Source organism: Aotus nancymaae, unplaced genomic scaffold, assembly GCF_030222135.1.
Source record: "Aotus nancymaae isolate 86718 unplaced genomic scaffold, 86718_ANA_hifiasm-v0.15.2.pri h1tg000002l, whole genome shotgun sequence".
NCBI lineage: Eukaryota > Metazoa > Chordata > Mammalia > Primates > Aotidae > Aotus > Aotus nancymaae.
Window position 1 is genome coordinate 20,465,369 of NW_026988413.1, and position 26,594 is coordinate 20,491,962.

The 26,594-nt window shown below is 36.8% G+C and overlaps 1 non-coding gene across 1 annotated transcript; it reads left to right on the top strand.

The window, feature by feature from the left end:
* Window positions 1–24,872: 24,872 nt before the first annotated feature.
* LOC135274552 (small nucleolar RNA U13) lies at window positions 24,873–24,974 on the top strand. Its single transcript, XR_010342352.1, has one exon. It is a non-coding gene; the product is annotated as a small nucleolar RNA U13 (small nucleolar RNA).
* Window positions 24,975–26,594: the final 1,620 nt, after the last annotated feature.

Below are 26,594 nucleotides of genomic sequence, written 5' to 3' on the forward strand. Positions count from 1 at the left end.
GATGGAGTGGAGGGAATTGAAATGTATAGCAGTCTAGTTGCTAAGGATAAGGGTCAGAGTCTAATACCCAAAACCTGCCTGCCACAGTGTCTCTCAAAATGAATCTGTGGTGAACCAGAAAAATTAATCTAAATGCTTTATCACAAATATAAATAGCACCGTCTGTGCCTGTTTTACAAAGCACAGAAGTGCAAAGGGGACAGCATTTTTAAAGCATTTCTGTGTGACTGTGTTTAAACATGCAGAGTGTTTGTTTAGCTTTCAGTTATCCCTGAAGAATAAAAGCTATTCTCTAGCACAGGCAATTCTTCAAAATACAATTTCAAACAACATAGATTTGAAGGTGAATGGTTATTTCGGGGCAAATCTTAAGTCTCTATTCACCTTCTTGTAAGTCTATACCATCATCACAAATGTTGATATTTTTCCTCAGTATTGATCATCTTGACTCATTTAAAAATAACTCCCCAAATATTTGTTCATTTATGTGTGAAATTCTGTGTAGTGAGATCAGCAAATGGTGAACTTCAGCTTTTCACAAAAAGAATGCACTTTGTACACATTACACAGTATTGCCCTATTACAACGCAATGAACTGGGTGAATATGCACCGAGTCACATCTGAAAACATCAACTTCTTAAATTAGGTCACCTGGAGCATCAAAATACCCCTTGCATCACACACTTATAGGAATGTTCATTTGGCCAACATCAAGCAATAAACTTATTCCACATTTTCAAATTGCCCTAGTAATCTAAATTTATCACCTCAAGCTTTGTCAATTAAAAAAAGTCGTGATACATTTTTCTAATTGTATTACAAAATGGCCCATCTTCCTAAATGGAATGCAACAGCGAAGTCAAGTAGAAAGTGCCCTGTATCCTCATGTCAATTATTGTATATTATATGACCTTAACTAAGTAATTTAACCCATCCGTGCCTCACTTAATTTATCTGTAGAAAGATAATGCAGTTATCCTGATTCCAAGATAATTCAAAAATATTTTAATACCACAAGATTTATTATGATTATGTTTTTATATATATATATACACACACACACACACACACATATATCTTTACATATATATGTAAACCAGTTGTTCATCAGGTTTTCGTTAATTTTATGATAACTCTTATAATCTGCAATGTTTATATTTACAGAGTTTAGTAGGCAGATAATGTTCCCCTCCCCAAGATGTCCACATTTAAGTATTTAGAAACTGTAAATGTGTTACTATAAATGAGAAGAAAAGAATTTTCATGAAAATAGACATAAGTCTGCAAATCAGCTGACCTTAAGATAGAGAGATTATCTTGTCTTATTCAGGTAGGCACAATGTAATCAGAAGTTACCATGAAAGTGAGTGACCAAGGCAAAAGACTCAGTATCAAAGTGAGGTGATATGAGAATAATTTGATCAGCCATTGCTGGTTTTGCAGATTGAAGGAGCCATGAGCAAAAGAATGCAAGCAGCTTCTAAAAGCTGGAAAACATAAGAAATCTGATTTTCTCTTAGAGCCTCTAGAATGAACGGAGGTCTACTGACACAGATTTTGGCTTAGTGAGACCTGTGCGAAGCTTCTGAACTATCAGATAATAAATGTGCATTTTTAAGCAAAGAGTATTATGGTTGCCACAGCCATAGGAAACTAAGATACTAAGTTTCTCCCATGGTCATAGAAAATAATTTAGGTACTGTATGCTAGACAAGTTTATCCGAATTTCCACATGGGTGCCTTATGTTGTGATAATATAATTGTGCCAATTATTTTGCCCAAATGTCTCAGTCAAGTATAGTGGTTACAATATACTTAGGGGCAGAAGGAATGCAAAAGTTTTGAGGAAGTGGTTTATTGATACTAAAAATTCAGCACTTGGGACAGTTCAGCCAATATTTGCAGTTTGAATCAGTACCTTGGAGAGTGGACAGGACACATTCTTTCATGATCAGAATAGGCCCAGATAGTTCGTTATTCTGTGGACTTAACCTCTGCCAAGATCGTTGAGATGTGGGGAGTGATTATGCTGATTGCAACCTGAGAAAAAAATATAAAGTTACCTCCACTTTAAAGTAGCTCTTGCCTCAAAATCAAGTCCCTTCATCTGAGCTTTGCCAAAGCCCGTTGGAGTCAAAATGTTAGACGATTTTTGACCCAATGGTGCATTTCACATGTAGCTTCTGTGAACTTTCCAAGTTGGAATTGCCTTTTCTGTGTCTCCCCATGTACTGGTCTCAGTCCCTGAGTCTGCTTATGATCTATCTTTAGAGTTCAGCAAGATCTTGAGTTAGAATAAAGCAAACTGAGCTCACTACTAGAAGGTTTGGATAGATACAGGTATGAGCCGAAATAAGCCACCATGATTTATTCACTCACTCATTTAGTAAACAATATTTATTTACTGCCTACCAAATACCATGCGTGATTCTAATGCTAGAGATAAAGGCTGACTAAGACATAGTCTTGCTTTCATGGGTCTCTTGTGGACAGAGGCAGGGGGTAAATAACATCAAAAATATATAATGTAATACAATGTAATGATGTCAAACAATAATTTTACTACAAAATGTAAAAACAAATCAAAAGAAAAGGACTATTTTAAGTTATATATTATGCTTTTTCCAAATATTCATAGTTCTCCCTCCCTGCAGGTATAAGGTAAAATTGCAGGTTGCAGTTGTGGTGAGAAAGGGCCCTGTGAATAGTTTTCCCTGTGAGGTCTGAGTAGCACTGATGTGACTCCAAGTTGAGCATCTAATTACCTGCTTGAAAGCTTCCCAAGCTCTCCTCTCCCTTCAGTACAGCAACAGCAATATTTAAGCTTGTAGTTTGAATCCTTGAATTATTCCTGCAACCACCATGAAAACGTAGTGGAAATGTGAAAAAAACAAACAAAACAACAACAACAACAACAACAAAAACCTTGTTGTTTTCTGACACAGGTATTTGCTTCTCCCATCACAGAATAATGTATTCTGTTCTGACTTATAGTCAAGGGAGGCATGACACTAGGATCTGAAATTGTAGCAGAGACTTGAATGATGGTAATAACTGAGTGATGCTAAATTCCTGGAGGAAAATATTTCAGGCAGAAGAAAAGAGATAGTGTAAAAAATTGCAGATACATATCATACAGGTCCTAAGAAAGTGGTGTGCCACCCCAAACCAAGTGTGGACATAGATCCTAGCTCTAAAAAGTGCCAGGGCTTTCCTGGCCCTATTTTTTGTCTATTCATTTCCATTTATTCATGTTAATATTTATTTTGAAAAACATGGTAGATGTTGGAAGCAGTGACAAAATTCTTATAAAGCCAACTCAAGACTTCCAGCTAAGGATCTAACTTACTTCTTACATATAAAATGATTCTATTAAGTTGCAGTCATGCTTTTGCCACTCTCCTTACACCCTAACCAAAATTATTCTCATAATTTTCTTTGTAACCCTGGGGATAATACTTAGGAGCCCAGGTAGTCTCTGAATCACTGAAATCTCTGTATTTTCATTTATTCATTTAGCAACTACAATATCCTCGATTCTGCACAAAACACTTGGGATAAAATAGTAAAGATAGATAGAACTTACTGTATAGTGGAGGAGACAAATATTCAGCCAATAATCACACAAATTCAAAAGAAAATTACAGCTATAAAAATATAATGGAATGAAGTCATATTGTTTTGAGGACACAGTAGGGAGATTTGAGTCTCCTCTATAAAAAAGGCTTGCCTAGGGAAGTGAAGCCTAAATTAACATCTCAAAGATGAGAAGGAATTAATCAGGTAAAGACTGGAAAGAAATGTCTGCCACAAAAAGGGAACAGCAGGTCAAGTGTTCTGTGGAAGTAGGAGGATGAGAAGTAGAAAAAAAAACTATGAAGGATCCAGAAGGAGGAAGAAGATTTGTGGGATGTTTTTCATGAAAAGGAATGCATCAGACAGGTGTGGAAGAGGGAGGCCATGCAAGCCTCTCTAGCCATGTTTAGGAAAACTATCTTTTTGTTGAAATTGGTAGGAACCTATTGGAAGGTTTACAAGGGCATAGGAAAGTAGAACTATAATCAAATGAGTTTCAAAAATACGTTCTGACAGCATATTCTCTCTCATAAGTGGGTGTTGAACAATGAGAATACATGAACACAGGGAGTGGAACATCACACACCAGGGACTGTCAGGGGTTGGGGGTTAAGGGAGGAATAGCAGGGGTTGGGGGGATAGGGGAGGGATAACATTAGGGGAAATACTTAATGTAGATGACAGGGTGTTGGATGCAGCAAACCACCAAGGCATGTGTAACAAGCCTGCATGATCTGTACATGTACCCCAGAACTTAAAGTATAATTAAAAAAATAAATAAAGATTTTAAAAAAGAAAACATGTTCTGACTACAGCTGGGAAAATGGTTTGGAGGAATGCAAGAGCAAATATAAATAGATCAACATGATGTAAACTGGATAAAGAAAATGTGGTACATATACACCATGGAATACTATGCAGTTATAAAAAGGAACTGTATCAAACTAACACAAGAGCAGAAAAACAAACAGTGCATATCCTCACCCATAAGTGGGAGTTGAGCAATGAGAATATATAGACACAGGGAGGAGAACAACACACATTGGAGTCTGTTGGGGGGTGGGGTGAGAAGAGGTAGAGCATTAGGGCAAACAGCTAATGTATTCAGGGTTTAAAACCAAGATGACTGGTTGATAGGTGCAGCAAATTACCATGGCACAGGCATACCTCAAACCTGCACATTCTGCACTTGCATGCTGGAACTTAAAGTTAAAAATAAATAGATCCACATGGCCATAGTGTAAGTTCAATTGACAGACAATGACAACTTTGGTGGCATAATGGCAGGAATAAAGGGGTGACTTCCAAAGTATTTTATGACTTGAATTTTATGAAATCTGGTGTAGATTTGTTAGGTTGCAGAAGAGAGATTTTGAGGATAACACCCTGCAATATGAGGCGGTCATACCATTCACTAAGAACACTGGAAGAGAACTAAGTTCTCAGAGGGGATTCATGTTGGACATATCGAAAATTAAGGCGTGTCAGCTATAGAGCTGAAAATACAGAGCTGGAACTCAAAATAGAGGTCTAAGCTAGATCTATAACCTTGTGAGTCATTTGCTCCTAGGTGGTAATTGAAGTTGTGGGCAAGTAGGATCTATGATCCTAGGCGGGAGATCATAGAAGGAGCAGGAAGCCAGGGAGACAAAAGGAAGATCAGCAGACAAACAGGGAAGGGGCAGCAGGTGCATGGGTGGAATTACAGCCGGACCGAGACAAATGTCAGAAAATCAGGGTTCTGCTCACCATTGTCTTAGGATAAGGTTTTTAAAGAATTTGTACCACAGGACAAAAGTTCTTCATGAGAGAATTTACAGCAGTAAATCTTTCTAATGATGTGATTAGAGAATAAAGGATGGCTGTCTTCAAATTTGGCTACTGTTCTTTTCCCAACAATTTGTCCCAAAGTTGAGTGATTATAAGTCAGAGTTTTATTCTACAAACAAGATCATCCCAAACCTGCAGTGCACTTAGAGACATGCAGTCTGATACCTAGCATACGTGTGGGATCAGGAGACCAGCTGATCTTACGTTTCAGTACTAAAATAAAGCAATATCCCGCTTAGTCAGAAGACAGACTTTCAGCAAATGCAACAGTCAGAACATATCTATAAACCCAGAAAAACAAGCAAACAGACATCTCCTGAGCTTTAAAAATAGATGTTTAAAAAAATACCATAAAATATGTTTTGTGAGGGAATTCCTCAGACAATTACACACAGCCAATTTTTTTTTCTTATTTTATATAGAACTACAGACTCTATTATCTGATTTCTTAACCAATAGACAGTTAGCTGCATCCAATTATAAGGAGTAAGGAATTGTTGGAAGCAGACATACAGACAATAAAGAGAATGGACAACTAGAGTTCTGAAAAGAGTTTTTCATAAAAATAAAAATATATATCAATAACAAAAAGTCATCCCAACAACTCAGGAAGCAGAGCTCTCTGGGGCCATAGCCAGAGCACACAATCATTCTTGCTCTGGTGGCCTTTTAATCATTTATATATATTACAAGTTGGCAAAATACTTTGAGTCATCCTGATAATCCCAAGGCTGATTATGCTAAGTACACTCTTTAAGAGGGCAAAAAAGCTCATAGACATTTAATATTAATATCTTTAGTTAAGGAAAGGACAGTACTTGAAGAGATAAACTTTAGTCATCTTTTAAAATTAACCTTTTTGAATCTCTCATTTCCATGTGAGCTAGATAGATATATAAGCATGGATTAATCATTGCATTAGCTAATAGTTCTTCCTGCCTTTAGATATTAGCTGGGAGCATATTTGTGTTTGTTTGCTAGAGCTGCAGGAACAGAGAATCACAAACTGGGTGGCTTAAACAACAGAAAAATATGATCTCACAGCTCTGAAGGCCAGAAGCCCAGAATCAAGGTGTTGCCAGGATTAGCTCCTTCTGAGAGCTATGAGAGAAGGATCTGTTCCAGGCTTCTCTCTTTGGCTTATAGATAGCTGTGTTGATGTTCACGTGGTGTTCTTTCTGTATGAGAGTCTGTCTCCAAATTTGCCCTTTACATAAGGACGCTGGGCATATTGGATTAGGTCCCGTCCCAATGACCTCATTTTAACTTGGTAAAGACCCTATCTCTAGAAAAGGTCAGATTCTGAGGCAATAGGGGTTCAGACTTCAACATGTAAATTTAGTGGGGAGACAAAATCTAACCAACAACACTTGGTATCTATGCAAAAAATACAAAGTAAATAAATCAAAGTTATATTTTATACCTGCAGTTAATGTTGGTTAAAGGCATGCTCTTTAAAGTTTACTTTAGTATTGCTGATGGATTGTCTTAAATTCATTTGTCTTATCTTTTTCGTGATCAAAGGCATAATAATCAATGATTTAATAATCAATGATTAGCCACTGTGCTTCCATAATATTTATCAAAGTCAACCTCATGCTCTATTCTTTCTAAAACATCACCTCCTCTAATTCTCTTCTCATGTTCTTGGAGACATAAACCATATATTGATCATCTTAGCAAACCTGTTGCGTAGCACTGTGCTTTGTACATGATCAGTCATTAATAAGTGCTTTTTGAGGTGAATATAATTGAAATGTTAGTTGAGATTATAAATTTGCTCAGTGACTGTGGAGCTGTGTGAAGTTAATTGACTCACATAGGAGACTGCTTTAGTCTCATTCTCCAAGTTCTAATTAAATAAACTAATGAAAAATTGACAAATGGTGGCTCAATTAGACTCATTTCATCTATCTTGTTCTGTGCACATTCACTGGCCCTGCATTCCTGGAGTAATTTTAAGGAGTTGGGATAGATGTGGACTCTGGTCAAAAGTGAACCCAAGTAATTGGTGGTCCAGCTCTCTTCAAGAGTCAGTCCAGTAGCATCTTGTATCCAGCTAATGAGGTTGGCACAATTAAAGTTCATTATCCCAGACTGAATTTTCCAAAAGGCCACATGCTGTTAACTGAAATGGGAGAAAAAAGGTAAATACATGTAAATTGTATATTGTTTCTACATTGTTCACTAATTTACATATAGATTCTGATGTCACCTTTATGGGACTCAGGTCTCAGTTCTAATATTGCCTTTTCAAAGATACCTTCTGGAGCATTCAACCTAAAGATACCTCTCTACCTCATTCATTTCTAACACATTTTAAAATAAATGTCCTTTTTAATGTGGACCACCATGTAAAATAATCTTTCATATTTTTGTTTACTATCAGCTGCCTCATGCCCCCATCCCTACTAGAATTAAACTTCAGATCAGGAGTCTGGTCACTCTGGCTTACCAATATTTTGTTCTTCAGGGCTTGGCCATACTAGGAATTTGGTTAATATTTGGTGAGTATATGCCTCTACATGACACCCTCCTCCCTCCATACCAGCTCTCTGACCTCACCTTTTACAAATCTTTCCTCTATTTATACAACTGAAGTCTTGTTGGTCCCATGCTGTTCTTCAAAAAGAACCATGTTCTGCCTCAGAGCCTTCACGGATCCTTCCCACCTCCCTCTGTGTGCTTTACTATTTCAATTCTCTCAGGTCTCTGCTCAGTATGGTTCTCCATAGCACCAGTCACCATCTGGCACAGCATATGTTTATTTGTCATACTAGGTGCCATTATGCCCCACACAGATAGTCCTTCATGAGCTAGATACTCATTCTCTGAGCTGTGAGAGCATTCCTGCTCACAGATCACATCTTATAAACACACCCCACTTGAAATAGCCCTTGGCTGATGGAAGCTGCAGCCCACATTGAATATCAGGTCAGAGTGGAGGCCTGTCCTGGATCCAGTGCTGCCTCTGGGGCTTTCTGAGGCCCTTGTTGCAGCTGAATCTCAGCTTAATCTTTTCCTCTGACCAAACTTGCTTCCCTTGCTGTCTCCCTCCCTCCCATGTATTGATTATTAATAAATGTTCCTGTACACAAATATTCATCTCAGAGTGTATTTTCCTGGGAATACAATCTAAGACATGAGCTAAGACTTACATAGAATGTTAACTTCATGAGAACAGGGAGTTTAGAATGTAAACTTCATCTAATTGATCCAGACTCATTCACTGTTGCATCCCCCAGTGTCTAAGAGATGCTTAGTTAATATTTGTTGAACAAATAATTGAATAAGAAGTCAGGCATCTCTTCTCCCAGAGGTGAAAGTATGGACATGGATGAATTCTATATGTTTTTACTGGAAGACAACAAAGAACAGCTTTCAGGAGATTTGTTGAACTGCTCTGAAGAAAGAATATTGCCACACCATAAATAATCTGTATGAATAATTTATCTTGCACAGCATAATTTTCAGTTTGTAGTGTTTTCACATAGACATCCAGAGTCACTCCAATTTGATCTCACAGCTCATTTGGCCCTTCTGGAAACTATATAAAGAAGATATGTGAGCAATTATCTCCATTTTATTTTATTTTATTTATTTTTATTGTACTTTAGGTTGTGGAGTACATGTGCAGATCATGCAGGATTGTTGCATAGGTACATGCATGGCAATGTGGTTTGTTGCCTCCCTCCCCCTGTCACCTATATCTGGCATTTCTCCCCATGTTATCCCTCCCCAACCTCCCCCATTCCCCTGCTGTGCCTCCCCTGCCCCTGCAACAGACCCTAGTGTATGATGCTCCCCTCCCTGTGTCCATGTGTTCTCATTGTTCAACATCTGCCTATAAGTGAGTACCTGCGGTGTTTGATTTTCTGTTCTTGTGTCAGTTTGCTGAGAATGATGGTTTCCAGATTCATCCATGTCCCTACAAAGGACACAAACTCATCATTTTTTATGGCTGCATAGTATTCCATGGTGTAGATGTGCCACATTTTCCTTGTCCAGTCTATCATCAATGGACATTTGGGTTGGTTCCAAGTCTTTGCTATTGTAAACAGTGCTGCAATAAACATACATGTGCATGTGTCTTTATAACAGAACAATTTATAATCCTTTGGGTATATACCCAGGAATGGGATTGCTGGGTCAAATGGAATTTCTATTTCTAGGTCCTTGAGGAATAGCCACACTGTCTTCCACAGTGGTTGAATTAATTTACACTCCCACTAACAGTGTAAAAGTGTTCCTATTTCCCCACAACCTCTCCAGCATCTGTTGTCTCCAGATTTTTTAAGGATTGCCATTCTAACTGGCATGAGATGGTATCTCAGTGTGGTTTTGATTTGCATTTCTCTAATAACCAATGATGATGAGCATTTTTTCCTATGTTTTTTGGCCTCATAAATGTCTTCTTTTGAAAAGTGTCTGTTCATATACTTTGCCCACTTTTGGATGGGTTCATTTGTTTTTTTTCTTGTGAATCTGTTTTAGTTCTTTATAGATTCTGGATATTAGCCCTTTGTCAGATGGGTAGATTGCAAAAATTTTTTTCCATTCTTTTGGTTGGCAGTTCACTCTAAGGATTGTTTCTTTTACTGTATAGAAGCTCTGGAGTTTAATTAAGTCCCATTTGTCTATTTTAGCTTTTGTTGCCAATGCTTTTGGCGCTTTAGTCATGAAGTCCTTGCCTATGCCTGTGTCCTGAATGGTGTTGCCTAGGTTTTCTTCTAGGGTTTTTATGGTGTTAGGTCTTATGTTTAGATCTTTAATCCATCTGGAGTTAAGTTAATTTTAGTAAAGTGTCAGGAAGGAGTCCAGTTTCTGCTTTCTGCACATGGCTAGCCAGTTTTCCCAACACCATTTATTAAATAGGGAATCCTTTCCCCTTTGCTTGTTTTTGTCCTGTTTGTCAAAGATCAGATGGTTGTAGATGTGTGACATTGCCTCTGAGGCCTCTGTTCTGTTCCATTGGTCTATATCTCTGTTTTGGTACCAATACCATGCTGTTTTGATTACTGTAGATTTGTAGTATAATTTGAAATCAGGTAGCGTGATGCCTCCAGCTTTGTTCTTTTTGCTTAGGATTGTTTTGGCTATGCAGGCTCTCTTTTGGCTCCGTATGAAGTTTAAGGTGTTTTTTTTTCCAGTTCTGTGAAGAAGGTCATTGGTAGCTTGATGGGGATAGTGTTGAATCTATAAATTACTTTGGGCAGTATGGCCATTTTCATGATATTGATTCTTTCTAACCATGAGCATGGAATGTTTCTCTGTTTGTGTCCTCTCCATTTCCTTGAGCAGTGGTTTGTAGTTCTCTTTGAAGAGGTCCTTTATGTTAGCTGTATTCCTAGGTATTCTATTCTCTTTGAAGCAATTGTGAATGAGAGTTCACTCATGATTTGTCTTTCTGTTAGTCTGTTATTGGTGTATAGGAATGCTTGTGATTTCTGCACATTGATTTTTGTATCCTGAGACTTTCCTGATCTGTTTAAGGAGATTTTGTGCTGAGATGATAGGGTCTTCTAAATATACAATCATGTTGTATGCAAATAGAGACAATTTGACTTCCTCCTTTCCTAATTGAATACCTTTTTTTCCTTGCCTAATTGCTCTGGCTAGAACTTCCAATACTATATTGTATAGGAGTGGTGGGAGAGGGCATCCTTGCCTAGTACGAGATATCTAAGGGAATGCTTCCAGTTTTTGCCCATTCAGTATGATATTGGCTGTAAGTCTGTCGTAAATAGCTTTTATTATTTTGAGATATGTTCCTTCGAAAACTATTTTATTGAAAGTTTTTAGCATAAAGGGTTGTTGAATTTTGTCGAAGGCCTTCTCTGCATCTATTGAGATAATCATGTGGGTTTTGTCTTTGGTTCTGTTTATGTGGTGGATTATGTTTATAGACTTGTGTATGCTGAAGCAGCCTTGCATTCCCAGGATGAAGCCCACTTGATCGTGATGAATAAGCTTTTTGATGTGCTGTTGTAATCGGTTTGCTGGTATTTTATTGAAGATTTTTGCATCTATGTTCATCATGGATATTGGACTGAGTTTTCTTTTTTTGTTGATTCTCTGCCTGGTTTTGGTATCAGGATGATGTTGGCCTCATAAAATGATTTGGGAAAGATTCCCTCTTTTTGGATTATTTGGAATAGTTACAGAAGGAATAGTACCAGCTCCTCTTTGTATATCTGGTGGAATTCAGCTGTGAACCTGTCTGAACCTGGACGTTTTTTGGTTGATAGGCTATTAATTGCTGCCTCAATTTCAGCCCTTGTTACCGGTTTGTTCCAGGTTTCAGCTTCTTCCTGGTTTAGGCTTGGGAGGCTGCGAGTGTCTAGGAATTTATCCATTTCTTGCAGGTTTACTGGTTTATGTGCACAGAGTTGTTTGTAGTAATCTCTGATGATAGTTTTTATTTCTGTGGAATCGGTGGTGATGTCCCCTTTATTGTTTTTTATTGCATCTGTTTGATTCTTCTCTCTTTTTTATTAATCTGGCTAGTGGTCTATTTTGTTCATCTTTTCAAAAAACCAGCTCCTGGATTTATTGATTTTTTTGAAGGGTTTTGTTGTGTCTCTATCTCCTTCAGTTCTGCTCCAATCTTAGTTATTTCTTGTCTTCGGCTAGCTTTTGAGGTTTTTTTTTTTTTTTTGATCTTGCTCCTCTAGCTCTTCCAATTTTGACGATAGGGTTTTGATTTTAGATCCTTCCTCCCTTCTCATGTGGGCATTTATTGCTATAAAATTTCCTCTAGATACTGCTTTAAATGTGTCCCAGAGATTCTGGTATGTTGTGTCTTCATTCTCAATGGTTTTGAAGAACATCTTTATTTCTGCCTTCATTTCATTGTTTATCTAGTTGACATTCAGGAGCCAGTTATTCAGTTTCCATGAAGTTGTGCCATTCTGATTTAGTTTCTTAATCCTGAGTTCTAATTTGTTTGCCACGTGGTCTGAAAGACTGTTTGTTATGATTTCCGTTTTTTGCATTTGCTGAGGAGTGATTTACTTCCAATTATGTGGTCAATTTTGGAGTAGGTGCAACGTGGTGCTGAGAAGAATGTGTATTCTGTGGATTTGGGGTGGAGAGTTCTGTAAATGTCTATTAGGTCTGCTTGGTCCAGATCTGAGTTCAAGTCCTGGATATCCTTGTTAATTTTCTGTCTTGTTGATCTGTCTAATATTGACAGTGGAGTGTTAAAGTCTCCCACTATTATTGTGTGGGAGTCTAAGTCTCTTTGTAGGTCATTAAGAACTTGCTTTATGTATCTGGGTGCTCCTGTATTGGGTGCATATATATTTAGGATCATTAGCTCTTCTTGTTGCATTGATCCTTTTGCCATTATGTAATGCCCTTCTTTGTCTCTTTGGATCTTTGTTGGTTCAAAGTCCATTTTATCAGAGACTAGGATTGCAATTCCTGCTTTTTTTTGTTCTCCATTTGCTTGATAAATCTTCCTCCATCCCTTTATTTTCAGCCTGTGTGTGTCCTTGCATGTGAGATGGGTTTCCTGAATATAGCACACTGATGGGTCTTGACTTTTTATCCAATTTGCCAGTCTGTGTCTTTTGAGTGGGGCATTTAGCCCATTTACATTTAGGGTTAATATTATTATGTGTGAATTTGATCCTGCCATTTTGATGCTAGCTGGATGATTGCTCATTAGTTGATGCATTTTTTCATTGTGTCGGTGGTCTTTACCATTTGGTATGTTTTTGGAGTGGCTGGTACTTGTTGTTCCTTTCCTTGTTTAGTGCTTCTTTCAGGAGCTCTTGTAAGGCAGACCTGGTGGTGATGAAATCTCTCAGCAATTGCTTGTCCATAAAGGATTTTATTTCTCCTTCACTTACAAAGCTTAGTTTGGCTGGATATGAAATTCTAAATTTAAAGTTATTTTCTTTAAGGAAGTTGAATATAGGTCCCCTCTCTCTTCTGGCTTGTAGGGTTTCTGCCAAGAGAGTGAGTCTGATGGGCTTCCCTTTCTGGGTAATCCAACCTTTCTCTCTGGCTGCCCTTAGTATTTTTTTCCTTCATTTCAATCCTGGTGAATCTGATGTTTATGTGCCTTGGGGTTGCTCTTCTTGAGGAATATCTTTGTAGTGTTCTCTGTATTTCCTAGACTTGAATGTTGGCCTGCCTTGCTAGGTTGGGGAAGTTCTCCTGGATAATATCCTGAAGAGTGTTTTCCAGCTTGGATTCATTTTCTCTGTCACATTCAGATATGCCTATCAAATGTAGATTAGGTCTTTTCACATAATCCCATATTTCTTGTAGGCTTTGTTCATTTCTTTTCACTCTTTTTTCTCTAATCTTGCCTTTGCATTTTATTTCACTTGAGTTGAACCTCAATCTCTGATATCCTTTCTTCTGCTTGGTCGATTCGGATATTGAAACTTGTGTATGCTTCATGAAGTTCTCATGCAGTGTTTTTCATCTCCATCAAGTCATTTATATTCTTCTCTAAGCTATTTATTTTAGTTAGCATTTCATCTAACCTTTTTTCAAGGTTCTTAGTTTCTTTGCATTAGGTTAGCATGTGTTCTTTTAGCTCTGAGAAGTTTCTTATTACCCACCTTCTGAAGCCTGCTTCTGTCAATTCATCAGACTCATTCTCTATCCAGCTTTGTTTCCTTGCTGGTGAGGAGTTGTAATCCCTTGGAAGAGGAGAGGCATTCTGGTTTTAGGTGTTTTCTTCCTTTTTGAACTGGTTTCTTCCCATCTTCATCTTCGTGCCTTTATCTACCTGTGGTCTTTGGAATTGGTGACTTTCGGATGGGGTCTCTGAGTGGACATCCTTATTGTTGATGTTGAAGCTATTTCTTTCTGTTTCTTAGTTTTCCTTCTAACAGTTAGGGCCCTCTGCTGCAGGACTGCTAGAGGTCCACTCTAGACCCTGCTTGCCTGGGGATCACCTGTGGTGGCTGCAGAACAGTAAGGGTTGCTGCAGGTTTCTTCTTCTGTTATCTTCATCCTAGAAGGGTATCTGCCAGATATTAGCCTGAGCTCTCCTTTATGAGGTGTCTCTGGATATACAGGGGCCATGGAGCTGCTTGAGGAGATTGTCTTTCCCTTATTGGGAGCTCAAGTGCTGTGCTTGGAGCTCTGTTGTTCCGTGCAGAGCTGCTGGGCAGGTACATTTAAGTCTGCTGTAGCAGAACTCATAACTGGCTCTTTTCCCAGGTGCTCTGTCCTAGGAAGGTAGGGCTTTATTTAAAAGTTCCTGATGTGCTGCTGTGTTTTTTCATGGACACCCTGCTCCGCCTGGAGATAGTCCATTAACAGTCTGCCAGCAGAGGCATTGCTGAGCTGCTGCAGGCTCTGCTCAGCTGCTGTGTGAACTTCCTTGAGGCAGTTAGAACTGCCTTGGTATTGGCAAACTGCCTCAGTAATGGCAGACGCCCTTCCTCCCACCGAGCTCAACTGTCCCAGGTCCAGCTGTGTTTGCTGCAAAACTCTCAATCCAGAGCGTTTCAGATTGCTTGTTTTGTAGGGGTGGCGCCCGCCGAGTCATATCACCTGGCTCCCTGTCTCAGCCCCCTCCCTTTCAGTTGAATGGGTGGCTCTATCTCTTAGGCATTCCAGGTGCCAGTTAAAATGGCCACCCAGATTTGTGTGAGTTTCTGTGTGCCAACCTGTGGCACCGGCTGAAGCAGCCATGCTGGAATCTCATGAAGCTTTTTGGCCAGGGAATTCCCGGGTCTGTGGGCAGTGAAAACTGGTTTGGAAATGCAGTGAACACTCACCCTCTGCGTTGTTCTTTCTGGGAACTGCACTCTGGAGCTGTTCCTATTCAGTCATCTTGGATCCTCAATTATCTCCATTTTCTAAATGAAGAAATTGAAGATTGGAAAGGTTAAAATGACATACCTAAAGGCACTTGTTATTAGAGTATGACAGAACTATAAAATTCAGGTCTTCTTCATTCGGTAAAGTTCTTAACAAACACTACAGGAAATAGTAATCATTATGCTATTGATCTTAGGAAGTCTTCCCTCTAGGAGCCACCAATTAGTTCTGCTTCTATAGAGATGTCAATATGGCTTGTTAGTAGAGTGTTCTTATACAAAGTCTGAATTTTAATAGAGCATATGCACTAAATATTTAAATACTAAGGATATGTTTTATAATTATTTAGAGATCCATCTTTATGTATACATGTACAAACACACAAAACAAAAAGTAAATTTAACCAAGACATGCACGATAATTCTAGTTAAATTGTTAACAATAAAGCACAGTAAAGGGAGTGCTTGATTCACTTCAATCTCATGGCCTGTCAGACTGAGAACAACTAATGATATTAAGACACCAAATATTTTTAGAACAATAATTTTCAGGAAAATGAATGACACCAATTTTTAGTAACCATAGAAATGCACTTCTCAGGTTTCTTTCTGTGGTGCACACACTTGATTGGTGACTTTGGCTGCTATCCTCTGCTTCCACATCTATGCTTCCCATAAGACTGCTCCTGATGAATGGCAGGGGTACCAAGACAGGCTCATACTAGTGAGATGTGGGACCACTCCAGCTAGTGGCATTGGCCAAAAGGCTCTGTACTAACTTGGCAAAACCTTTCTTGGAATTGTGATACAGCCAAGATTTTTTTTTTAACCCAATCCTCTTTCCTTGCTTCTTTGCTTCCAAAAATGTTACATCCACATGCCTGTATAAAGGATTTCTTGCTTTCTCCTCCTTCCTCTGGTAAATCTAGCATGGCCATTTAAACCTACATTGGCGTTTGCTTCTCAGAAGATCCAAACTAATGCAAATGATAAAGACTATATGTATTGCAGGATATTCCACCTACACCTCACCACTCCCTGTACTCAAACACAAGATTCAATACCATTTTCAAAGTAACTAGTCCTCTTGAAGCATTCAAGAAACATCCAGAGATCCCTCCAGTGGAATCTCAACTGTCACATAGGCTACATCCAACCTCAGGTTGTGAAAAGAGAATGCTCTTAGTGTGGCAATTCTTCATGGATAATTTTTGAGATAGTTATAATAGGATATACAGCCATGGTTGAGATTTCCAGATATTGTTGCATAATATACATCCAAATAGAGAAAAGTAATACTCTTTCTTGGAGGAAAAAAAGCGATATTGAGCTGTAGATAAATGGAAGAAGATATAGGAGAATGATGAGGCTTATGCCTGCCATTACAGACTAGGAGAGCAGTCATAACTACTAGATTCCATGCTTGCTGGGCACACTAGACAGAGAAATATATCTTCTGGCTGATCATCTGAATCTGCAGAGATGGACATATGCAACAGCTATGCTACTGATATATAGCTAATTACATTATAGGCCTTATAATACAACAATAAATAAATACATATTTTCTGGAAAACATTTACTTTTATCTTGATGTTTATGAAAGGATCTATGAGGGACTACTCTTTGGTAATCACTGCATCTCAGGGCCTATTTTTATCAGTGTAAGTAAATGGAAAGAGACTTGGGCACTTAATCCAGCTCCACCAGCAGCCAGCCACATGGCTTCGGGTAAACACAACATAGTCTCTCTCAGTTAAACTCCCTTCATGGGAAACATATTGTGATACTCAGCATTCCTAGCTTAAAGGTTGAGTATATTCAAGGGATCAATGTGCTTAGAACAATTTTGTAAATTAGAAAGCATATACAAGAATAAAGCTGTTTTTTTTTTTTTAACAAAGGGAGTCTACCTCATAAAATAAGCAACATTTAAACTTCCAGTATTGTTTTACTTGTTAGAACCAAACTTGTACAATGTAAACATGGAGAATAGAGGGAGCTTCCTTTAATTCTTCCCTTATGGTACATGCATACTTTGTGATTCTCATCTTCATGAAGTGTATTTGTGTTGGCGAATGTTGGGCAGATCATCCTATTTCAATGCATAGGCAAGAATATAGATTTTTAAATGTGTTTCCTAGTCTAAAAATCAGTGACCAAGACACAATTAAACAATCCCCAGAACTTAAATTTAAGCTCCCTTTTCTCCACAACAGGGTTCTAGAGTAACATTCACATTTCTATTTGACATCTTTTACTCCCAAAACTCAAATATCAGCAACAGAATTACATCATTCAATTCCAGGCATCCATTTTCTATTTTATACCAAGTCCTAGATTTCTCTTTTTCTTTAAATTCATGGCCAATAGTCAATGAAAATTATTTTAACTCACCTTTATCTATTGACAAGACCTCCAAATAGACCCTCCCTTCTTTTAGTCCCCTTTTCCTTATATCACTTCCATATTATAGTTTTTAAAGCATCAGTTAGGCAATGTAAGTCTATTATCCTGAAGTTGTCAGTGATTGCCCATCAGATGAAGCCTGACATTCAAAGCCAACAGTACATAAAGGATTTATCTTGCCTTATCCTCACCAATTTAGATGTTTTCAATTTTTAACTATGTGATACACTAAATTATTATAATGTATGCCTGTATGTGTACATAAATTGCATTTTTTTATTTACCTCTTGGCCGTTTCTAGTTTGTACATTTTCCTTTTTTCAAAACTTCTTTGATTCTCTTTTTGAGTTTTCTTTACATATTTTGCTATGAATTAGCTTTGGTAGATGTTTGCCCCTATTTAAACTTAGACTGAGAGATTAGGGCCAAGGTTTTCCACTTCCTTTTCTCAGAAAGTTTTTACACAGATCTTGCAGAAAGTAGGAATTTAGTAAGCAGGCAGGTTGGATTTCTGTGAGACTGTCTGGCTGTCAATTCTGAAAGTTAAGTTAAACAGATATGAGGGGTAATTATAAGCACAGACACATTTGAATACGGGGTTGAGAGGACTCTAGTGGCTTTGGGACAGTCTTTCTCCAATCTGACATGGTGTTTGTCAAGGCAGGAGTGCAGAGCCTATTGACAGGACACTCTGTTCACACGGTGGGCTTTGGAAGGAAGTCAGCTGTAAAAAGCTTATGGAGTTAGGAGTATTCATCACTTATACTGACCTCTAAGACATAACTGCTTAGAAAACAATGACCTTCTTCATTATTTTATTCCACTGCTGGTATTACTCACCACTCCTTAATCATGTACTTTCTTAGGCTCCTATTTTGTGTCCACATATATTTTAAATTCATATCATGTTTTCTTACTCTCAGGAGAATAAAAATATAAAACAAATGGACTTACTGGGTAGAAAGAGAAGGAGAGGAAAAAATAATCTCTATCCTTCTTATGACCAGACGAAGCTTGCATCCCTCTCTCAAGGAAGGACTTCCTATCATGGTGTTAGCTGTCTCTGCAACTCAGACTAAAACTATTCCTCTACACAGCTTGAGGAAGCAGCTACCTGTTAGCTGTCTGATGAAAAAAGAAATCTATGAAATCTAACCCAAGTGTCTTTCAAATTGGATATTCTTTCTTTTCTTTCAATGGAAAGTATGAAAATAACTCAGAAAGGTTTCCTTGTTTCAGGTGTTCAACATCTTGAGCTCTCTCCAACACTGTCAAGAGTTTCTGAGTGGGTTGCCATTTCTCAGTCTTCCCAGGAAATACAGACACACATCACTGCTCTTCTTCCCTATCATTTCCTCTGCATCCCCACTCCCACATGACTAATTTCTTCCATTCCTTAATAGAAACCCCTGCCCACTCATTACCTTGCCTTCCTAACCCTTTTCTGTCATGTAGACCAACAATCCAAGGATGGAAATTGGTAGTTATGTATGTAACTGTACATGCTTTACTTATTTCTCAAGAATATTTAGAGAAAGTATATAGCCCTTCTGCCCACCAGAAGAATGAACACCTGAACTTATTTCTTTCTGTGAGTGCAATCTCTTCCATTCTTTTCCTGTAACATCCTTACCCCTCTTTGAAAACAGCATCTTGTTCTGACCCTGTCCTAATATAATGCTCCTCTATATTTTTCTCATACTCATACCTTTAAAAAATTATCTAAATATCTGATATGTTTCCTCTTTCTTCCTTTTTTCCCTTATTCTTCAGTACCTTGGTGGTTTATTTGTATTTTTGTCCTTTAAAAACTATACATGCATACCTTACTTCCCAGAAGCCCTTGAAGGCAGCAGTCCTTGGTATTTCTTAGGCTGGCTTGTTTCATAAAGATTTCTAAGAGTTGTTAGAGAGCCAGTGAGCCCTGTGATTTATGATGATTGCTCAAGCAGTGGCAGAGCTGGAAGAATTGAACAAAACACAATACTCCTGAAGGAACCCAAAAGCTAATGTAAAATGCAATAGACTTCTAGTTTCAAAAGGATCTTTACAATAATCTAGTCAAACCTCAGTACTTTGTGGAAGAGGACAGTGCAGTTCCAAGATGATAAGTAATTTACCAAAGGCCATACCCTAGTGTGTAGCAAGATTGAAAAAAGGAAACCAGACCCAAGTCTCCTGCTGCCACTTAGGTCCCTTCCTTTATTCTCTCCATTACAATCACTTCACTCTTTTTAAAGTTCCAGAACTAAGCACAAATTATGTGAGCCCTTTCTCATTAATCTGGGGGTACAGATCTCTGGCATACATCAAGGGAGTTACTTTCCATGGAAAACAAGTCAGTCTGACAATGGTTCAGGAGCTCACAATTGCATTGTTTTTAAGAGCAAACTGCCTCTCTGTTCTGCCTTCTAAATTATAGGGAAGGGAAAATCCAAGCTCCTAAAAACGTTTTAAATAGACTGCATCGAGTGGCATGCCAACTTTGAATAACTGTGCCATCCAGGAGAGCATTATCATCATTCTGAAGGGCAGGGCTTTGGTATTAGTATCAGAAGGGAGTTAACCACTCTCTGTGTCCTTACCTAACTTTTAGCTGAAGAGGGAGAGTCTCAAATTGCTTTCTCTTAATATCTTTACTGGTTTTATGCTTGCCTAAAGAAGGAACTCCTTATTCTGGGTAGTTCATGATAGCTGCTTGCAAGTAATTCTATTGGCTTTACGTAGCTGCTGTCTCCAGATTTATTTCAAGATTCAAATATGTTGGGAAAAGGCAAGTGGGACAGAGGTGGGAGAAAAGGGGTTCTCCTTAACTCATTTTAACTTTGTCCCATGTTCATAGAGTCCTTACTTCCATAAAGGCACCCTTTCTTGTAGGAAATACAGACCTTGTTTACTTGGTACCTTATGCATTCTATGATTGGTGACTTTTTGTTTTGTTTTTGTTTTTTGTTTGTTTTCTCAAAGTATTTGGAAGGGGGATTAATAAGAAGGATTTCTGGAGGGTGGAAGCAAGCATTGTTAATTGTACATTTTAGATGTTCTTTTTATACAAACAAACTCAGTAAGAAACATTTGAGATAATCTCTTACATTTTCATTTGCCTGGGACACACAAGATTATCTCTGATCAGCGGGAGAGTCTCTAAAACTATATTGCTTTGGTTTAGATTAGACTTGCCAGATAAAATACAGGATACTCAATTAAATTTGAATTTAAGATAGAAAGCAAATAATACTTTTAGTATTTTAGTATTTGTTGTCCCAACTATTTCATGAGGAATACATATTCTAAAAGATTCTTTGTTGTTTATCTAAAATTCAAATTTAACTGGACAGCCTTCTATTTTTATTTACTAAATCTGGCAACCCTAGTTTAGATATCAGTATTGAACTAACTGTGGAGTCCTCTGCCTCTGGAATTTTAAAGAAGACTAAACTTGTAGAAATTGTTTAATACCATTAAAAAAAGAAAAACAGAATAAAGGAAAAAGAATAATGTACTATAGAAATTATATGCTCAAAATGTGGCTTCACTGTACAGATTGGAATTATCAATGCCATCAATGTAAGGTTTGAATTTACAAACCTAGCGGTTGGAAATTTTACCATTTATCACTGCAGTGGTGGTCAATGTAGAAGCAAACAATTTCATGCATCTTTGAAGATGACTAAAAAGGGAATATTTTATGGTTGTCAATCTTTGGGGCACTGAATTAATGTAGTATTATTTTATGTCCAGGATAAGTCACTTTTAGCAATGTGATGTTAAACAAGTCTTTTATGTGTTCTGTGTCTCAGTTATTTCATTTTAAAATATGGGCTAACAATAGGACCTCTTCCATAGGTTCCTTGTGGGGAGAACTGAATAATGCATATAAACTGCCAAGCTCAGTGCTTGGCAAACGAGTGCTCAATAAGTAATAAAGACTGTTCTTCCACCTTCCTCTTCCTCCTTCAGAAATATTTATCAAAATATTAAATGTAGAATTAAAATGTGGTTGATTCAACAATGAACTCCTACTTAACAATAAAATGAAATGGCACATACAACAACAGCATTACAGGATATTGTGAATACAATTTTGAGCAAAAGTAGCCAGACAAATGAGAACACATTGTGTATTAGTGGCATGTTTAACATCAGGAATAGGCCACTTTTAACGTACTTGATGTTTAACATCAGGAACAGGCCATTTTTAATGTACTTGCTCTATACAATAAAAGTATCCTCAGTAAATAATCATAAAGTAAGTGAAAAATAATAATTGACCAAGGATAAACAAGGGAAGTCGTAAAAATAAACAAATTAAAAATGTTAGTAAAACTATTTAAAAATAAATATTACTACACAAAAGGAAAAATAAATAATAGGTATACTTGTCTTGGCTTTATTTTTTTAATCTGCTTCGTACATGTTTTCATAGTTACGTGGAAAAATGTCTGAAAAAATATATTTACAAAAATGGTGACTGTGACTATCATTTTGTAGTGGCAGGGTGGGGGATTATTTCTTTTTTTATTATACTTACTTTCCGGAAAGTATAATAATGAAACTATACAGAAATAATAAGAAGTCAATAATTATTTACTATATTTATTCCAGTGAATATATATTTTTATTCATAATAATAAATAAAACTACTTTCAAAAAGAGAGCACTGTCTCCTCTTATTCACCTGGCTGAATTCACTTATTCAATATCAGCAGCTAAACTCTGATGCTTTTGTATTAACCTCATGGATCATGTGACCACACTTTCTGTTGATGTGTTTCTCAGAGTGAGAAACAGGAGTGTGGAGAATGGGGTAAAGAAGTGATGAAAGAGAGAAGGTCAGAAAGAGTTAGAGATCATTCTAGGTTATTATTTCAAAAATTTATTTAATAAACATCAAAGCATAAAAATTGTGATGAAATAATTACATAAAAATTGAAACACATACATATTTTCCCAATCTTTAAATGTCTTCCCAATCTTTAAATGTTAGCTATTATTTTTATATCCCAAGTTCTGCATTTAGATTTGAGTAGCTTCTATCCCTTCAGGTAGAGTCAAAACTTTAATTTAGAGTGCCTTGGAGATTCCAATATGGATGGCTATCTTTGCATGACAATCACATGCTAACTTGACTTTGGATCCTTGCTCTTTCAAGAAGAAGCTTTATCAACCATGATGGGGCATTATCACCTCCAACATAGTATTTTAAACATCCAGAGGCCGGGCGTGGTGGCTCACGCCTATAATCCCAGCACTTTGGGAGGATGAGACGGGTGGATCACGAGGTCAAGGGATCGAGACCATCCTGGTCAACATGGTGAAACCCCGTCTCTACTAAAAATACAAAAATTAGCTGGGCATGGTGGCGCACGCCTGTAGTCCCAGCTACTCGGGAGGCTGAGGCAGGAGAATTGCTTGAACCCAGGACACGGAGGTTGCGGTCAGCCGAGATCGCGCCATTGCACTCCAGCCTGGGTAACAAGAGCGAAACTCTGTCTCAAAAAAAATAAATAAAATAAAATAAAAATAAACATCCAGATATCTGAGCTGGATGCCAGTTCCACTAGTTCAGAACCTCTGTGGGTGCACATTTGACATTTTTATTTTTAGAAGTGTCATTTCTGTGCTGATGTATAGTCAGGGCCAAGCACTATTGCTCCAGGCAGAGGGACCTACACTATGAAAGAAAGAAAATCAAAGAGAAGTTGGCTTTCTATATTTCTAAGCAAGCTACAACTGAGTGTTAGGTTTTTGGCAAAGTTAGCTTACGAGCATAAACTAGAAGACTAATTATTCTTATAGCATCTTTACATCAGCAAAATAATGTCCCATGGATTGACCTTTTCTCAAATCAATTTTTTTCATTTAATTACATCTTTCATTCATAGGTATTTGATCTTTGAATTTTGCATACAGTAGGATCAATTTTTTTTAATATAAATTTGAATGTTTGGGCTGAATTTTTGTTCCCTTAATTCTGAATTTCAAAGTTCATTAACAAATGTAACATTTATAAGATTTTATGGCTAAGAAGCAACCAATATAGTTTTTATTTACAAGTTGACCTGTATAGAAACAAAGCTTTTCTTGTTTTATAAAATTATGGAAGGATAATTGATGTATAATGAACTACATTGTACATAGTCAAAGTAAACAATTTGTTTAATTTTGACATCTGTATACACTTGTGACACCACCATAACAATCAAAATAATGTTATCATTACTCCCTAAAGTTTCCTTCTGCTCTCTTTAATCTATCTCTAGGCAACCATTGGTCTGCTTTCTGTCACTAAAAAATAGTTTCACTCTCTAGAGTTTAAAAAATGTGGAATTATGGACAAATAGTTTGGTTTGACTTCTTTCATTCACCTTTTATTTAAGTCTCTTATGAGTTTTTAATTAGTAATACCTAGCTTACCATATATAGATCATACAATTTTTTTTAGATTTTTAACTACTTCTTCTTCTTTAATAATATTTAAAAATGTTTTATTTCAATTTTAATTTCTAATAATAGTACACATAAATAAAACTGATTGTTTTGTATACTTGATATCTTGTATCCCATGGTCTTGAACTCACTAACTCTAGTAGTGTTTTAATGTAGAATATTAGAGATTTTCTACATGAACAGTCATTGATCTTCAAATGAATGTTTAGTTTTTCATTTTAAATCTGCAAGTTTTAATTTCTTTTTCTTTTTTGATTGCATTGGCTAGAGTTTTTAGGAAGATAGCGAGTAAAAGTGGTGAGAGCAAACATTCATGCTTTGTTCTTGATTTTAGGGGAAACATATTCAGTCTTTCACTGTTTATGTAATTTTACTTGCATTTTTTTTGTTTTTGTTTTTTGCATATGTGTTTCACAAGTTGAGAAAGTCCTCTTCCAGCCTTGCTGACATTTTAACCTTGATGAATGTTGAAAGTTAAATGTTTTTCTTCCATCTGTTGAGATGATCAAACTTCTTTTTCTATTTATGTTGATACGGTAACTTACATTGAATAATTTTCAAATGTCGAACCAACCTTAGATTCCCCCAAACATACTATATGTTCTGTTTCTTGTTGCTTTATTTTTCTGTCTTTCTGATAGCATTTGGATTAATTTTATATCATAAGAGTTTATTTAATCTCCATTTCTAGGTTATTATTCATACCTCTTTAAAAATTTAATTTTTATGCTAAGGTTTACAATATGCATCTTTAATTTATTAGAATATATTTTTGAATATTATATGATTTTGCATGTAGCATAAGAATCTTACAGATTACTTTGCAGTTTATACATGTGATGACTGGGTTTTTTAACTCGTGTGAGATGTGCCTTTCTTAAATCCTATGATGACATTAGCACATTACCCATTTGATGTGAAAAAAATTAAAAAGAAAAGAAAAAAAAGAAAAAACCAGATTTTTACAAATCACAGATTTCTCTCTCCTATTTGTTGTGCTATTTTTGTCATCTATGCAATTTTTTTCATAGTTATAAACTTAAAATACATTTAAATTACCTACTTACATGTTAGGCAGTGAAATACCTTCTATACGCCAGGCATGGAGGCCCACACCTCTAATGCCAGCACTTTGGGGGACCAAGGTGGGAGGGTCATTTGATCTCAGGAGTTCAAGACCAGCCTGGGCAACAAAGCAAGATCCTGTCTCTACAAAATATATAAAAAATATTATTAATTAGGTATTGTGGTGTATTCCTATAGATTCAGCTACTCGGGAGGCAGGAAGATTGCTTGAGACTGGGAGTTCAAGGCTGCAGTGAGCTATGATTGTGCCACTGCACTTCAGCCTGGGCACCAAAGTGAGACACTGTCTCTAAAAACAATTTATTTTATATATACACACACACACACACACACACACACATATTCTATTATATATATATTCTATTATAAGTATACATATAATAGAAATATCTTTTACATCAATTAACACATTTTAGAACATCTTTTATATTTACATTTATAATTAATCATTTTCAGAAATTTTTCTTTCTTTGTACAGATCTAATTTTTTTATTATTCTGATTTTTTAAAATTTCTTAAAAAAAATGAGATAGATGTACAGCACTGGTTTGTTACATAGGTATATACCTGTGCCATGGTAGTTTGCTGCACCTATTGACCTGCGCTCTAGGTTCCCTCCCCTCGCCCCACCCACTACCAGGCCCTGGAGTGTGATGTTCCCCTCTCTGTGTCCATGTGTTCTCATTGTTCAACTCCCACTTATGAATGAGAACATGCGGTGTTTGGTTTTCTGTTCCTGTGTTAGTTTGCTGTCAGATCTAATTTTTTTTTCTGATATATTCTGGTCTTCCTTAACACCATTTTTAAAAATGTTTCTTGTAGTGCAGGTCTGCTGGCAATGAATTATCAATTTTTGTTTGTCTAAAATTATCGCAATTTCTTTTGCATTTATTAAAGGTATTTTCACTATGCATAAAATTTGGGGTTCACAGTATTCTGCTTTAGTCATGGTGATCCTCTTACTTTGGGCTTGTGTAATTTTTGACAAGAAGTCTGCTGACATTCTCCTTTTTCTTCCTGTATATATCTTGTATGATTTAACCCTCTGAATGCCTTCAACATATTCTCTTTATCTTTTGGTTTTGAGCTACTGGAATATGGTGTGTTTAAGTGTGTATGTGTATTTTATTTCATTTGGTATTTATTCTGCTTGGAGTTCCTTAAATTTCTTATATCTGTAGTTTGGTGTATTTTGTAATTTTTACAACAATTTTCAACGATTATTCTTTCAGATTTTTTTCTAACTCACTCTTTTTCCTTTTCTTTTTGGATGGATTGCATGTATGTATGTTAAAAAGTTTGATATTGTTCAACAACTTGGGATACTCTGTTTTTGTTTTTTACTTTCTTTTTTCCTTTGCTTATGTTTGAGTAATTTCTGTTAATAAATTTGTGAATTCACAGATTCTTTCCTGAGTTGCTTTGAGTTAGCTACCAAGTCTGTCAAAGTG